The sequence below is a fragment of the Amblyomma maculatum genome, unplaced genomic scaffold (genome assembly GCF_055883805.1).
Source record: "Amblyomma maculatum isolate TAMU_Amacu unplaced genomic scaffold, ASM5588380v1 scaffold_70, whole genome shotgun sequence".
NCBI lineage: Eukaryota > Metazoa > Arthropoda > Arachnida > Ixodida > Ixodidae > Amblyomma > Amblyomma maculatum.
This window is the reverse complement of record NW_028146795.1, coordinates 106,394-121,289: the sequence shown is the minus strand read 5'-3', so window position 1 is coordinate 121,289 and position 14,896 is coordinate 106,394. Positions and strand designations below refer to the sequence as shown.

General features: G+C 47.7%; 1 pseudogene; it reads right to left on the bottom strand.

Moving 5' to 3' along the window:
* Positions 1–11,958: 11,958 nt before the first annotated feature.
* On the bottom strand, positions 11,959–14,555 carry LOC146170690 (uncharacterized; annotated as a pseudogene).
* Between the last annotated feature and the right edge of the window lie 341 nt (positions 14,556–14,896).

Below are 14,896 nucleotides of genomic sequence, written 5' to 3'. Positions count from 1 at the left end.
GTTGAATGGGCCTTAGCCAGCCTTGCTAAGAACAAAGCTGGCGGAATTGATGGCATTCAGCTGAGTTACTTCAAAACCTCAACCATGACTCTGTTAACATTCTGCATACATTATGTCAGAAGATTTGGACAGCCCTGCAGTGGCCACAGGGTTGGAGGAGGTCAGTTTACATCCCTATTCCGAAGAAAGGCAGTGCCAAAGATTGTTCCAACTACCGAACGATCGCGCTTATTTCGCATGCTAGCAAGATGATGTTGAAAATCCTCCAAGGTAGGCTGCAGCGGTATGTGGATCGGGAGCTTCCGGACGTGCAAGCTGGGTTTCGCAAGGGCAGAGAAACTAGAGACCAAAATGCCAACTTTCGCTGGATCATGGAAAAAGCAAGAGAGTTCCAGAAACCCATCTACTTCTGCTTTATTGATTATGCGGTAGCGTTTGACTGCGTAGATCACAGCAGATTGTGGCAAGCTCTCCAAGAGATGGGAGTTCTAATTCACCTCATCTGTCTCCTCAGGAACCTGTATGAAGGACAAGAGGCCACAGTAAGAACTGGGCATGGTCTTACTGATTGGTTTCCGATTGAGAAAGGAGTGAGGCAAGGCTGCATACTGTCGCCCTGCCTATTTAACCTATATGCAGAGTGCATCATGAGGAAAGCCGGTCGGGTCGAGCCTTCAGCTGGAGTGAAGATTGCTGGAAAACGTATCAACAACCTTAGATATGCGGATGATACCACTTTAATGGCAGAAAGTGAAGTGGAACTCTAGATACTTCTGATGCGCGAAAAGAAGAGAGTGAGAAGTTTGGGCTTAAACTCAACATTAAAAAGGCAAAGATCATGGCGTCTTGCCCTATCAAGTCCTGAAGCATCAATGGACAAGAAGTGGAAGCTGCGACAGATTTTCTCTTCTTGGGCTCCAAGATTACCTCGGAAGGAGACTGCAGCCATGAAATTAAGAGACGCCTGCTTCTGGGAAAGAGAACAATGGCTAGCCTTGACCGCCTAGTAAAGAGCAGAGACATTAGTCTGCCAACCAAGATTCGTATAACTCGTGCCATGGTCTTTCCAGTTGTGATGTATAGATGCGAGAGTTGTACTGTGAAAAAGGCTGACCGCAGAAGAATGGACGTGTTTGAATTGTGGTGCTGGCGAAGACTCTTGAGAGTTCCTTGGACTGCCAGAAGATCAAATCAGTCGATATTGTCGACCATAAACCCTGACTGCTCATTGGAGGGTCCATTTCTAAAGTAAAGCTCAGCTACTTTGGTCATCTGATGAGGAGAGAGGAGTCGCTGGAGAAAGATTTGATGTTGGGAAAGGTTCAGGGTCGCCGAGAAGGGGTAGGCTGCGAACGCGATGCTTAGATGGCATCTTCGAGGCACTGCAGATGAAGTTATGTGATGTTAGGAAGATAGTGAGAGACCGGAAAGTGTGGCGTGACATGGTCCATAGGGTCACGAAGAGTCGGACACGACTGAACTGAACTGAACTGTCAGTCTGACCAAGATATATCATTTAAGTAATTTAAAATTTTATTGAGATAATTTACAAAATACACACAAATCTTCGGACAATAATCGATGCTAGTTTAGCTCCTTTTCGCATACCTATATACAAATATAAAGAAGTCATAGAACGCTTAAGGGCACGTAATTAAGATATTCCAAAATGTCTAGAGCAGCTAAGTGACGCAGCAGACCATAGGAAAAGTCAAAAAGAACAACATAATATTGTAGACTGACAACAAGCATATAAATGCACAGTTATTTTAAGCCTCTTGCTTATTAAGGATACCGACAAAATATAAGTATGATTCAGCAGTAAAAATTAAAACAAAACATTCATTTCCAGAAGTATCAGGAATGTAAGCATTCTGAAATATGTTACTCAGATTATAAAGGTGACGTTTCTTCGAAGCGGAATATTTCATGCAAGTAGTAAGTCATTGGCTATTTTAACGTTAATTGGGATGTTGCTGTATATTTGTGCACCAACATACTGTATAGGTATTGGCCGCAAACGCTACAAAGCTACACCGTAAAGAAAAGTAGGAAGGGGGAGTGAAAGTGTAAAGAGAGAAAGGGGAGCCATAGTGGAGAACTACGGAGTAATTTGGACCACCTGCGGATCTGTAACGCACGCTGACATCGCACAGCACACGAACGCGTTTTCGTTTGGCCTCCACCGAAACGCAGCCAGCAGCGGTCGGGATCGAACCCAGATACTCCAGCACAATAGGCTGGTGTCCTTCAAGTGCACCACCACAGCTTTTTGTTTCCTTTATTGCATGAATTGGTACAAATACATCAGTATAAATTCGTGGTTGCCATGCCCCTTGGCTGACAACCGTGTCTAATGGACTTTCATTACCGCAAGTTCGCCCATCAGACTCAAGACCTCCTCCGCAGCGTCTTGCTTCTTCAAAATTTCTTTTAGTTTATACACTTGTTCAACAAAATAATCACATAAAGATCGTGCATCGACATCACAGTGTCTATAAGCCATCCTACTCCTCCAAATACTGTGAAGGCCCAATAGCATGATGAGGTTATACTGAAAATCATCATTAACAGTTGTCAAGTACCGAATTCCACGTGGCGTCAATGGCAGGTCTTTTTTAAGGGTCCTTTGTAACACATCCCAGTAAAACACCGCATCCCAACAATCCAGGAACACGTGCTCAACTGTTTCAGGTTTCCTACATAGTAGACAGTCTGAGCCCCAAGGTACAAAAAGGCCCTTTTCTTCCATCCATGTTTTGACTGGGAGGGTTCCTGTATGCCATTTAAAAAATAATGTTTTTACGCCCGGTGCAACAGTCATGTTTTTAACTCGTTTGAGCACATCTTTCCCTGGGCCTTCACAGTATAAGGTTCTTTACAATGAAGCTGGGAACAATTGTGAAATAAGATCCTTGTGCCTCCGCTAGAATCTGCATGCTCATACAACTACTTAGGCGTCACCCTGTGCCAGGATCTCTCCTGGCGCTCACATGTAACGAACATCGTCGCATCAGCTAACCGATCATTAGGTTTTTGAAACGCCACTTACGGCACGCCCCTCAAAGTAATAAACTTCTCGCCTACCAATCACTCATCTGACCTAAACTAGAATACGCATCTGCTATCTGGAGCCCGCAACAAGCATATCTCATCCGTTCACTAGAATCTGTCCAAAATCGCGCCACGAGGTTCATTCATTCTTCCTATTCATATGACATCAGTGTATCGTCACTAAAACGGCAATCAGGTTTATCAACCCCTGCCCATCGTCGTCGCATTGGTTCTCTTAATCTGTTCCATAAGTTTTTTTACAGCTTCCTCGGCCAACCACCCTACATCATACCGCCAGCTCGCATATCTCATCGCACCGGCCATCCAATAGTAGTTTCATGCCAGCGCGCCCGCACCGTCACTTTTTCTTCATCATTCTTTCTTCGCACTGCAAAAGACTGGAATGGCCTTCCCCACGATGTTGACGCCGTCACCTGCCCATCAAGTTTTGTAAACAGTTTAAATATGCACATCATAAATATCATGTAGGCAATCATATTCAATCAATGTTTGTACTCCCACCCCTTATGTAATACCCCCAATGGGGGGTCTTTAAGGTACTAAAGTGAAGTGAAGTGAAGTTGTACAGTCGCTTAGGTGGTACCGTCGCTAAATACTCTACAGAGTACCTCAGGCGCAAAAACGTGAACGACCACACCGCTTCTCGCAAGAAGCGTGACACAGTGTATCCCCGAGCAGAGCATTAAGAGACTATAAACTCTGGAATTGCACTGGATAGCATGATTTGCATAAAGGTTCTCAGGAATGCATCTTTTTGGTCACGTAGGAAACAAAACCTTAAAACCATCTGCCGCACATATAGATGCATTGGAGACAACCCTCCGTCTTTAACTCGCCGAAAGAGATTATCTCTGCTAATTCGTTCCCAGTTGGACGACCAAATGAAGACCGCAAATACTCGATGGAACCTTTGTATATTGCTTCGAGCACAATACAATACTTGAAGTAAATACATTATTCTTGCCACCAAAAAGGTATTGCATGCAGTCGCACGGGCGAAAATAGAGAGGTTATGTCCCATCCATCCTTTCGTCCTTTCCCGTATTTCTTCCGCTTTTTCATTCCAGCAATTCGTATTTTCCCCGTATTTGTCCAATGGGACTCCCAAAGAAACTCCGGGCTTTGTAGCCCATCTTACTTCGCAGAAAATTTGCAGTTCCTCTTCCCATTCCCCGTGCCAGACTCCAAGACTTTTCTTTAAATTAAAAGCACTACCAGTCTGCCTGCAATACCTTTGTGTCACTTTCAAAGCTTCCGAAACGCTTTCGTGATCTTCACAAAAAAGCGCCACATCATCAGCGTATCCCAATATTTTCACTTCACATACTCCCAGCTTAAAACCACGGATGTATTCGTTAGCAATTACCATTCTACACAATGGTTCCAAATATATAGCAAAAAGGAGAGGAGACAGTGGACATCCCTGCCGCACAGATGCTCTTGCATCAATTCTTTCAGATACCACTTTGTTCATCATAAGGCGTGTAGAGCAACATGCATAAGCCATTTTAACTCCTTTCAATACAACGGCACCAACACCAATATGTTCCAACAAACAGTACAACATTTCATGAGACACACGATCAAATGCTTTTTCGAAATCAACTTGAACCATGGCCACTCTCCTGTTTAGAGTATCGCAGCACTCGCACACACTACGCGCTACATGAATATTATTAAGTATGCTTCTGGTCTTTATTCCACATGTTTGATAAGGTCCAACAATATCTTTTATAATGTATTGAAATCTCTTAGCTAACACCTTCATCAGAAATTTATAATCAACATTTGTTAACGTGATCGGTCTATAGCTTGTAACTTTTAAAAGCATGGCTGGCTCATCAGTCTTGGGAACCAAGACCGTATGCGCGTTGCTAAATGACGGTGGCAGATAACCTACATCAGAGCACTCCCTGAAAATCCTATAGAGCATGATAGATAACTCACTTTTAAGGCTCTTGTAAAAGGCCGCACTCAAACCATCTGGACCCGGGGACTTTCCGACATTCAATTCATCAATGGCCTTTTCTATTTCCTCCACACTTATTTCGTTCTCTAACTCTTCAGTATCTTCTTTGCCTAATATTGGCATCAGAGGCCAAAAGTTATCTCTAAACCCTTCTTCACTTGGTGCTTTGCTCGAAAACAGCTCACGGTAATGTTCCACGAAGGCGCTCGTAATTCCGTCTTGCTCATCATGCCTCTGCCCCTTGTATTCAATAACTGTTATCTCGTTCGCGCGCGCATATCGCTTTTCATCAGCGAGGGCGCGTTTTGTTGACTTCTCGCTACCACGCCATTTTTCCGTGCGCGCTCTTATCGCAGCGCCTCTGTACTTCGGGGCATCCAAAGCTTCTAGCCTAACTTTGATGCCTTTTATATTGTCACGAAGACAGGGATTTATGGGTATCGGTAACAGGGGCAGATACACACAGTCAAGAGGGAGGTTCCCGAGAAACGGTAACACGAAGACACAAGCTCAAGAGTTCACAGTCCTAACTAGCCGAAGCGCGCGAGAGTCTCCAACTTCTTTTCCGTTCAAGCGCTACCTCGAACCGTCAGGTGGCATTATTCCCCCCCCCCCCCTCGAAAAAAAAAACCGCAAGCTCACAGAAAAAAAACACTGGTCCGGATGGCAAATATGACTTTCAGCGGGTAACATACGGCTTCATGCGAAGCACATGCACCAGGTCAGACGAGCACTGACGACTAGAACTCGGTACAGTTCCGCCTGGAATAACCTCGTACGTAACTTCTGAGAGGCGACGCAACACTCTGTAGGGTCCGAAGTAACGATTGAGAAGTTTTTCTGACAGGCCTGGGCGCCGGACAGGTGTCCACACCCAGACTTTGTCACCAGGCTGGAACACGACATAGCGATGGCGGTCGTTATATCGGCGTGCATCTGTTGCTTGCTGTTTTGCAATGTGATTACGGGCGGGTTGGCGAGCTTCCTCAGCGTAGTTGGTGAATTCTTCTGCGTCAGCGGTAAGCAGCTGGTCGTCAGCCGCACATGGCAGCATAGCGTCGAGCATGGTCTATACATCGCGTCCGTATACAAGGCAAAACGGAGTGAATCGAGTTGTTTCTTGGACGGCCGTGTTATATGCAAATGTGACATAAGGCAATATCTCGTCCCATGTTTTATGCCGGACATCGACATACATGGCGAGCATGTCCGCTATTGTTTTGTTTAGTCGCTCTGTAAGGCCATTAGACTGAGGATGGTAAGCAGTAGTCTTTCGGTGATGTGTCTGGCTTAGTTGGAAAACTTCTTGAAGAAGACGCGCTGTAAATGCCTTGCCGCGATCAGTAATGACGTATGAAGGGGTGCCATGGCGGAGGACAATCTGCACCATGAAAAATTGTGCCACTTCGGAGGATGTTGCACGTGGCACCGCCATAGTTTCCGCGTAACGTGTCAGATAATCAGTAGCCACAATAATCCACTTATTGCCAGCTGACGATAGAGGAAAAGGGCCAAGAAAGTCCATACCAATTTGGTCGAATGGTACTAGCGGTGGGGGAATAGGCTGCAGGAAACCCGCTGGCTTCAATGGCGGTGTTTTGCGTCGCTGACACTCGCGGCAACCTCTAACATATCGATGAACGGTGGCGGTAAGTTTGGGCCAGTAGTAGGCCTGGCGCACTCTGGTAAGAGTGCGTGCAAAGCCCAAGTGTCCAGCGGTGGGTTCATCATGGCAAGCATGAAGGATTTCATCGCGGAGATCTGCAGGGATGACTAGAAGATAGGCTCGGTCACTGTTGCCGGCGCTTTTCTTGTAGAGGATTCCGTCGCGCATACAGAAGGATGACAAGTTCTTAGCAAACAGTCGAGATACTGTAGAATCGAAACCCTCCAGATGATCGATCACAGTTTTGAGGTCTGGGTCAGCCCGTTGCCGGGCCTTTAAATCAGAGGAACTGATAATGCCAAGAAAATGGGCGTCTTCATCCGTACTGTCATGGGCCAACTCCACGGGTGATCGAGACAGTGTGTCAGCATCTTCATTTTTACGTCCCGATTTATAAACGATAGAGTAATCAAACTCCTACATACGAAGGCTCCACCGTGCAAGACGTCCTGATGGATCTCGAAGACTAGCTTGCCAACACAAAACATGATGGTCTGTCACAACTTTAAATTTACGGCCGTAGAGGTAAGGTCGGAATTTTATTGTGGCCCAAACGACGGCGAGACACTCCTTTTCAGAAGTTGAATAGTTTGATTCTGCCCGAGAAAGGGTGCGGCTGGCATAAGCGATCACTTTTTCCTCGCCTTGCTGGTGCTGGACCAGAACAGCACCCAGACCGACATTGCTGGCGTCGGTGTGAATTTCGGTGGCAGCGTCCTCATCGAAGTGTGCAAGGACGGGAGGGTTGTGCAGCCGTTGACGCAGCTCGGTGAATGCCTCCTGCTGCTCGGAAGACCAGACATACGGGACGTCATCACGTGTCAGGCGCGTCAAAGGTTCTGCAATCTTGGCAAAATCGGCAATGAAACGGCGATAGTACGCGCACAGGCCCAAGAAACGTCGGACTGCTTTCTTCGTGGTAGGGATGGGAAAATTGGCTACAGCGGCTGTTTTATCAGGGTCAGGCCGGACACCGTCAGCGCTAACCACATGAACGAGAAATTTTAGCTGCTGATATCCAAAGTGACATTTTTCCGGTTTGAGTGTCAAATCGGTCGAGCGAAGAGCGTCCAATACCGTTCGTAGCCGCTTAAGATGTTGGTCAAACGTTTCTGAAAACACGATGACGTCGTCCAAATAAACCAAACAGGTTTGCCATTTAAGACCAGCAAGTACGGTGTCCATCATTCTCTGGAACGTCGCTGGCGCTGAACACAGACCGAAAGGCAATACTTTAAATTCATATAAGCCATCGGGTGTCACAAAGGCAGTCTTTTCCTGATCGCGCTCATCCACTTCTATCTGCCAATAACCACTTTTTAAATCAATGGAGGAAAAGAACTTGGCGTTGCGAAGTCGATCGAGTGAATCGTCGATACGCGGCAACGGATATACATCTTTTTTGTGATGTCATTCAGTTTCCTGTAATCAACGCAAAAACGCAGCGTGCCATCCTTTTTCTTAACCAACACGTCGGGCGACGACCACGGACTTTTAGACGGCTGTATAACATCATCATTAAGCATTTCCTGGACTTGTGTCCGAATTGCCTCACGTTCTTTGGCCGAAATACGGTACTGCTGCTGTCGAATAGGTCGGGCATCGTCAGACGTTATGATGCGATGCTTGGCGATAGAAGTTTGCCGGACTTTCGATGATGAGGCAAAGCACGGGGCGTACTCCAGCAGTAAGGCACGCAGGGCGCGTTGTTGACAGAAAGGTCACTGCTAACATCGATGCGGTCTAGAACACTGGGAGTATCAATAACGTCAAACGCAAAACATTCAGAAACTTCCTTTAACAGTTCACCGAAAGCGATGGCAGTAGAGCGATAGAGGTGGCGAGATTCATTCGTGAAGTTCATGACGAGAAGCTCAGAGTGACCTTTGCTGAGAATAATTAAGCTTCGAGCTGCACAGATGCCATGAGAAAATAAAAGAGAACGGTTGCTTTCAGCTATTATCGGCCCGTCGCGAAGCCCGTCGCACACAACACTCACAAACACGCTGGAGCGGGGAGGCACTGAAACACACTCGGCTGAAACCCGTAGGGCGCACGTACGTTGGCCATCGGTGGGGCTGGCAGCCGCTTTCTCCGTTGAGAACGAGACCGTTCGCTGTCGGAGATCGATGATGGCGCCATATTCCCGCAGGAAATCCACACCGAGAATCAAATTACGAGACCATTCCCGGAGAACGACGCAGCTGACAACGAACGTTAACGTACGAATCTGGATTCTAGCCGTGCACTGTCCAATAGGAGTAATTACATGCCCCCCAGCCGTGCGTATTTGCGTGCTACACCATGGTGTCATAACCTTCCTAAGGGTCGCTGCCAGTTTCCCACTCAAAATCTAAAAGTCTGCTACGGTATCCACTAAAGCGCTGACATTATGACCATCGAAGCACACGGGGATGTCCAGCGATAGCCGGTCTCGTGAACCAAATGCTGTCGTTTCTGCTCCAAAATCCATATCTGTTCTCATTGGGGGGACTTTTTTGTGCTGACATTTAGCGGCCCCGCCCCCGGAGGTCGCTCTACTCAGTTTTCCCTGTGGGGGCTTGGCTAGCGACCAGGCGGTGCTCGCGGGAAGTTACCAGTTGTTGAAGCGGTTTGTCGACGTGGGGATGGAGACCTGGATTGTCGGCGCGCTATCCGGAGGCTCTCTTGTGCGAGGTTGTCTCCAATGTCACGAGGTAGTTGTCCGAACGTGCGTCTAGGTGTGTTGGTGTAAAAACCCTCCGGTCCGAGTTCCCGATAAGGGCACCACCGGAAAATGTGACCAGGTTCCCCACAGTGGTAGCAAAGGCGGCGGCTCCGAGGGGCCTGCCAGACGTCCGTTCGTCGAAAGTTTGATCCCGGTAGCCGCACGTACCGCGTTGGCTGCTGTAAAGGGATGTATTGCATTGGCTGCTGGACGGGCATGCACTGGGTTGGTGGTAACGTAGACAACGGAGCTTGGACGGGAACTGGACGTCGGAGAATGTCAGCGTAAGTCGGACGAGAATAATCAGGAACAGGGATACTTTGAACTTCAGCAACACGCAGAGATGGCTGCGTGACTTGCTGAATCTCTTCGCGGATCATATGTGCGTGAGAATCACCCCTGGGTGATTCTCTCGTGCCACAAACCTTCTGCAGTTCCTCGCGTACAATCGCACGAATAAGATCTCGGAGCTGTTCAGTATTGCTTACAGCAGCTGTAAGAGGCTCGGCAGCAGTCGTAGCGGGGATTGGGCTGTCGTAGACCGCCGAGCGGCGCTGGTGTAGGATCTTTTCTATGGTGACCGCCTCTGTTAAAAATGAGGTAACTGTAGTTGGTGGGCTGCGTACAAGACCAGCAAAAAGCTGTTCTTTAACCCCATGCATGAGGTGGCGCAGCTTTCTCTCTTCAGACATGTTGGGATCCGCACGTTGAAATAGTTTCGTCATGTCCTCAACATACATCATGACGGACTCGTTTGGCATCTGTTTTCGAGATTGTGGAGCACGTTCTGCTCGTTCGCGCTTATCCGGGCTGATATACGCCTCTACGATAAGACGGCGGGACTGAGGCCATGATGTTATTGTCCCTTCTCGGTTCTCACACCATGTCAAAGCATGGTCTTCCAGGCAGAAAATGGCGTTCCGTTGCTTTAAGTTGTCGTCCCACTGATTAAAGGATGCGACTCGTTCGAACTGAGTTAGCCAATCCTCAACGTCTTCATGCGCAGTGCCATGGAACGATTTCGGCACTCAGGGGTTTTGAACGTAAACAGGAGTACCTTGCATGACTGTCGTAGTGCTTTGCGTGGCTGGCCGGAGGCTCGTTGTTGAAGTGGACTCCAAGGGCCCGTGTTCGGGAGGAAGGCCCAGGTTCCTCCGGCTGACGCGATGAACTGGCGTGTCCACAGCAAAAGCTCGGTGTCGTTGGTTCGCGGAGGGGTGTGCGACATTGAGAGGACAATTACCCAGCGGCTCCACCAAAACTGTCACGAAGACAGGGATTTATGGGTATCGGCAACAGGGGCAGATACACACAGTCAAGAGAGAGGTTCCCGAGAAACGGTAACACGAAGACACAAGCTCAAGAGTTCACAGTCCTAACTAGCCGAAGCGCGCGAGAGTCTCCAACTTCTTTTTCGTTCGAACCGTCAGGTGGCAATATCATGCATGAACATACCCGGCATTCGTTCTTCTTCACGCCCTAAATATTTTAAGAGCTCTTGCAGTTGCTTTCCTTCTTCCTTTTCCTCATACTTAATAATTGAAGAGCGCTCAATTGCATTCATTTTAACCTCCTGTTTAAATCGTTCCCAGGATTCAATACAGCCTCTTTCGCTCTTATAAAAAATATCAATGCTTTCCTTAACTTTTCTTAAAAATAGTTCGTCTTCTGTAAGCCTCGAGTTTATTTTCCATAAGTCCCAGTTCATTTTTGATTTACACTGCTTCGTTCTGCCCAGCGTGACCGTAACTAAGCAATGGTCACTAAATGACACTTGCTTCACTTCATACTTTTCACAGGTAGGCGAAAACTCCGGCGACACATATATTCTGTCAAGTCGCGCATGACTACTACCTTGAAAATGTGTGAAATGCACACGTTTTTCACCATTCACCAGGACTGATACGTCCTCTAAGCTGCACTCATTGAGGACACACTTCAGCAATTCGGCACTTTGGTCTTTTCCAACATTTCTATTTGAACGATCCTTAGATCCTACAACACAGTTGAAATCTGCCAAAAATATAGGCGCACGACTGCATCCAAGGAAAGGCACCAACAGCTCAAAAAAGTCGCGCCGTTCGTTTTGTGTACTTGGTGCATACAGGACCACCACCCTCACCGCACAGGTTTCGTACTTGATGTCGCGCACGACGAAACGCCCCCTTGCACAAGTTATTACTTGCTTCACTGCTATGCCTACACTTTTCTTCAGGAAAAGACAGCAACCTGCCGACAAACCTACTGCATGGCTTACGCAAACATTGAAGCGTGACCGAAAACCAAACACCATATTATCTGTTTGCTGCTCATCCTCAAGCTTTGTTTCTTGTATGGCTACGATGTCTAAATCTAGTTCGCTCATCAAACGGTTACACTGCACTCGCTTCCGTCTCGAGGCGAGCCCTCGGACATTTATAGTGCCCACTTTTAGTGGTTTTTTCCAATAAGCCATGCTCTAAACCCAGCTAACAAACAATGACTAAAGGCTCACTTCTTCAGTCTCTTGTCGCGAGTGAGCGACGAGGACCGCAACGCGGTTTACGATAAGGCTAGCTTGCCTTTCTTAGCGCCTTCTACCCTCCACTGCTTTTCTAGTCGACGCAGTTCCCGTTCTGTAGCTGGTACCTTTTCGTAGTCTCGTGGTCTCTTCATGGAGGCGGTTGTCATATCCATCGGGGACTCAGCAACGCTTCCTTCTGAAGTGCCTTTCGCTGTTGGCTGGTCTGACGACATAGCAACCTCCTCCCCCTTTCCAGTCGTTTCTGCAGCGGGTTCGCTAACTTGCGTCTTCCCTCCGCCGGTGGTGTGCTCTGGCTGTTGGACATCAGGTCCCTCTCCGGATCCTGTAGGGGGCAGGGCTCCAGCGTTCTCCAGTTCCTCCTGGTCCATGATCAACTCGCTCCCGTCGTCTTGAGGGGGCACAATACCCGTGGCCACACAGGCATATGTGTGGAGGCATCCCTCCCGGTCGTGCCCGAAGATATGACACGAACTACATCTCGGAGTGCGGCAATCACGTCGAATGTGACCTGTCTTCTTACATCTTAAGCATATTGGTGGCCGTCCAGGCACCACCACTAACACAAGCCCTCCGTAAAACTTGTACATGTGGCATTTTAGGAAACGTAGCGCAAAGAAGACAAGGACAAAAAAGAAGGAAACACACACGAGTTTTTTGTCCTTGTCTTCTTTGCGCTACGTTTCCTAAAATGCGAATGCACCAACTCGCCCAATTCAGCATTCTTGTACATGTGGGGCAAATCATCGATCGAAAGCCCCTCTTTGAGCACTATTTTTACTAGCCGAGTTGTCAATTCGGCCTCTTCAAAACCCGGGCTGTTCCACTGCTCATAAGTGACTTCTTTCCCATCTCCAAAGTCTTCGAACGCCCTCTGCACCGCTTCACTCGAAACGTAGAAAGGCACCCAGTGCACCTCGAAAACCAACACACGCTTGTTCGGGTCCATGACCACACAGTAGCGTCTCTTCACTTCCAGCGCCCTTCTTTCAGCAGGCGTTCCTTGGCTTCCTCAGTCTTCATCTTCAGCATCCAGATATGAGACATTTGAAAGGGTTCAATGCCAGCCACGTAGGGTAGTACACCGGCCTTTTCCAACGGCTCACGAAAATCCTGTATGCGATAAGGCCGACCGGCAATATCACAGTGAAGGAAAACCGTTGTCTTCATTGCTTCTCCCGAAGGAAACGTAGGTAGAACCATGCGATAGCCCAGTGGTGTGCGCCGTTCGCCTCATTCTCGGCCAGACATGACCGATACCGAGGCACGCTCAGAGCTTGCCATCACACGTCCGCCTCCCACGGAAGCCGGAAGTGGAATCTACTGCTCAACTGCACCACCACAGCTGGGCGGACTGATGCACTATGTAGGCTATGTAAATGGTTTGGTGATAATACCATTTGGTATGTTTTACATTTGTTTCGTCTTAAAGTTAGGTGCTCAATGAACGATCTTTTATTTTTTTTCTTGCTTATTATCATATATGCAACAGGTTTTCTAGCGATTAGTTCATATCAATACCACACATATTTTTTCTGCATCTTCCACTAGTATGTACGTAGTATCCCTTTCTTTTATTGCTTTCAATGTCGTCTCTTTCATCCAAGGTATAGGACGGGTTGTTATTTTTCTATAGCAATATTGTTACGCCGAGTACCGTAGGCTTACTGAGAAGCATCACCAGCAGAAGACGAAGCAGAGGAAGCGAGGCGCGCGCAGACTGATTCGGGTTTCCAAGCCCTGTGCGCCCGTCCTTCATTCGACGTTCACCTTGAAAACCATTTCATCCGTTACATTTGGTGCTAGAAGCTGGATAAAAATGCTCCGGGTCCCCCAATACCTCGTCGCAGCCGTCATGTAGCAGGTTTGCCACCTTTATTTCCTCAACAGTACCATTCAATGGCTGCCACTCGCACGGCGCAGACTCATGAACAGCGACCTGAAGAGACGGCGACCTTTCCCTACCAGCGAAAGCCGCGTACTTTGCACGGTGAACCCGAAGATGACGTCGAAGAATGGCTCCAACAATACGAAAGATGCAGCAAGTACAACCGCTGGAACTCGATCGCACGTCTGTACAATGTTGTTTTCTTCATCGGTGGCACGGCTCTGACTTGGTTTGACAACCACAAAGAAATCCTGACGACCTGGGACTGATTCGTTGAAGAAATTAAGAAGTCATTTGGGCATACCCTTGCGAAGAAGAAACTCGCTGATCATCAGCTTTCCCAGAGAGCCCAGCTGCCCGGTGAGACATGCACACGTTATATCGAGGAAATATTGAAATTTTGTCGCATTGTAAACCGGCAGATGTCAGAAGAAGACAAGGTAGGGCACCTTCTCAAGGAGATTGTTGAGGATGTGTACAACTTCCTTATTTCGCGAGACACCCTTGCCACAGTAGCAGATGTCATCAAGCAGGGCAGGGCATTTGAGGCGTTAAAGGCACGTCGGATAGCCCCCAAATTTGGCAGCCTTTTTTTTAATTTGACAACTGTTGCCGGTATTGACATTCCGGAGGCTGAAGACATCGCTTCTGTGGTCTGGAGAATTATACTCGAGGAGCTGGATATTAAGCGGCAACGTATAACTTTCGATGTACCTTACCACCCGACATCGAGGTCCGTATCATCATGCGAACAGCGCACGCCTTGGGTGCACAAAATAATAGCGAAACATCTTACGTCTTCCAATGCAACGGACCAGATAGAATTGGCAGAGATATCAAAGCTAATCAATAAGGGCTAAAATGGCCGTTATAAGGAGGTATAATATGGAAAAAATTGAGCATGCTGCAAAGAACGGGGGAAGTCCTAAAGCGGTGAAAAAATTGGTATAGGCAAAAATGAGATGTATGCGCTCAGGGACAAGGCGGGCAACGTCATCACGAATTTGGACAAGATAGTCAAAGTAGCTGAGGAGTTCTATACTGATCTCCGCCGTAGCCAAAGTAGTAAG